Source organism: Carassius gibelio, chromosome B22 (genome assembly GCF_023724105.1).
Source record: "Carassius gibelio isolate Cgi1373 ecotype wild population from Czech Republic chromosome B22, carGib1.2-hapl.c, whole genome shotgun sequence".
Taxonomy (NCBI): Eukaryota; Metazoa; Chordata; class Actinopteri; order Cypriniformes; family Cyprinidae; genus Carassius; species Carassius gibelio.
In genome coordinates this window covers 43,522,598-43,525,097 of record NC_068417.1, presented here as the reverse complement: position 1 = coordinate 43,525,097, position 2,500 = coordinate 43,522,598, and the positions used below count along the sequence as shown (strand labels likewise).

Below are 2,500 nucleotides of genomic sequence, written 5' to 3'. Positions count from 1 at the left end.
ATCGCCAGTACATTATATAAGTAGGAAAGAAAACCCAAAAGCTTAAAGCACCTGGTATTCCCAGGCAGTCTCCCATCCATGTACTAACCAGGCCCAAACCTGCTAATATTCAGAGATCGGGCATTGACTCTATTTTTTGGCAAAATTATTATATACTAAGTGAAAAATGTCCAAAAAGCTTACAGCACCTGGTATTCCCAGGTGGTCTCCCATTCAAGTACTAACCAGGCCCAAACCTGCTTAGCTTCCGAGATCAGACGAGATCGGGCATAGCCAGGTTGGTATGGCCGTAAGCGAAGTCTGCTGCAAAGAGAGGGCTATTTAAAGAACAGCCAATCTTATCGCCAGTACATTATATAAGTAGGAAAGAAAACCCAAAAGCTTAAAGCACCTGGTATTCCTAGGCAGTCTCTCATAAAAGTACTAACCAGACCTAAACCTGCTAAGATTCAGAGATCGGGCATTGACTCTTTTTTTTTTTTTTTAATGAAATGCCGCGTTTCCACTGAAATTACCCGGAACATTTTTACCAGGAACTTTTTTTCCCAGGAACTTTTTTCCCCCCAGACCTGTTGCTTTATGTGTTTCCACCGCGGTGTAAAGTACCGGGAAGATTAGGCAAATGACTGGTGACGTAGGTCCGCGCGCGTTTCTCAATACAAAGTACGCTGATTTAAAAAAAAAAAAAAAAGTACGCTGATTTTGGACGTGCATCATCGGTAGTTAGTTCAGACTTTGTGCATTCGACTGGGGAGTGTGATGTCCGCAACGACGCAAGTCCGGTAAATCTATAAACAGCAGCGTACTTGATAACTTCAGTCAGCTCGTCTTGACTACTGCAATTTTCCTTACTGTGTATTTACAATAAAACGAAATAGGATATCAAATACCACTGCCTCCTTTGGTTTTCATTTAAGCATAATAACAGCTGCAGAAATGTACTTAGTTCAGGGATACTATATGTGTATATGCAGCCATTACAATGAAACGAAATATTATATAAATTTGCCTTTTTTATTTTCATTTTAGCATATGGATAAATTGAATACAGACCAAAGAAAACCTGTTAGATTTACCCCGCAGCTGAATCATATGTTATGTTTAACCACTGAAGACACATCAGAGCCAGCGGCACATATCAGAAGGTCTATCCCAGGAGAGGCTGCTTCTCGGCGGATACATGAGGACTGAGCTCCCGCTGATTGAGTGGAGCTCACCGTCTCAGAGATCGGCGAAACACATTTTTAAATAGGCACTGTCTTTATAAATAAACAACAGGTTTGAGTTTTAAACAACTACATTCTCACCTGAAATACTTTTAAAATTACATTTCATGACACAATAACAGTAATATTTGAAAATGATCTGAATAAATGGTGTTTGAACTCAACCAATGCTGCATGAACTCAGATGGCTTTGGCTACAGCAATTTTCCCCTCAGTATATTTACAATAACACGAAATAGGATATAAAATACCACAGCCTCCTTTCGTTTCCATTTAAACAAAATAACAGCTGCAGACATGTACTTACTTCAGGGATATGTGTAACGTTATATACAGCCATTACAATGAAACGAAATATAGATTGCCTTTTTTATTTTCATTTTAACATATAGATAAATTTAATACAGACCAAAGAAAACCTGTTTGATTTACCCCGCAGCTGAATTATATTTTATGTTTAACCACTAAAGAGACATCAGAGCCAGCGGCACATATCAGAAGGTCTATCCCAGGTGAGGCTGCTTCTCGGCGGATACATGAGGACTGAGCTCCCGGTGATCGAGTGGAGCTCATCGTCTCAGAGATCGGCGAAACACATTTTTAAATAGGCGCTGTCTTTATAAATAAACAACAGATTTGAGTTTTAAACAACTACATTCTCGCCTGAAATACTTTTAAAATTAAATTTCATGACACAATAACAGTAATATTTTGAAAATGTTGATCCAAATAAATGGTGGTTGAACTCAACCCATGCTGCGTGAACTCAACCAATCAGAATGTTTAGCGCCAAAGTCCCGCCCCCGAAAGTTCCGGAACTTTGAAAAAGTACCACCTCGCCAGCAGGGACTTTCTGAGGGGCATTTTTTTACCCGGAACTTTATTTAGTTCCTGGTTCCTGCGGTGGAAACACACCAAGTACCAGGCCAAAGTCCCTAGTTCCTGGGTAAAGTTCCTGCGGTGGAAACGCGGCTAAAGATTATTATATAATTCGTGAAATTTTCCAAAAAGAATAAAGCACCTGGTATTCCCAGGCAGTCTCCCATCCATGTACTAAGCAGGCCCAAACCTGCTAATGTTCAGAGATCAGGCATTGACTCTATTTTTTGGCAAAATTATTACATACTAAGTGAAAAATGTCCAAAAAGCTTACAGCACCTGGTATTCCCAGGCGGTTTCCCATCCAACTACTAACCAGGCCCAAACCTGCTTAGCTTCCGAGATCAGACGAGATCGGGCATAGCCAGGTTGGTATGGCCGTAAGCGAAGTCTGC

The 2,500-nt window shown here is 40.4% G+C and overlaps 2 non-coding genes across 2 annotated transcripts; both read right to left on the bottom strand.

The window, feature by feature from the left end:
• Positions 1–176: 176 nt before the first annotated feature.
• LOC127994383 (5S ribosomal RNA) lies at positions 177–295 on the bottom strand. The gene has a single exon (XR_008167374.1). It is a non-coding gene; the product is annotated as a 5S ribosomal RNA (ribosomal RNA).
• Positions 296–2,372: 2,077 nt separating this feature from the next.
• On the bottom strand, positions 2,373–2,491 carry LOC127999943 (5S ribosomal RNA). Its single transcript, XR_008172746.1, has one exon. It is a non-coding gene; the product is annotated as a 5S ribosomal RNA (ribosomal RNA).
• Positions 2,492–2,500: the final 9 nt, after the last annotated feature.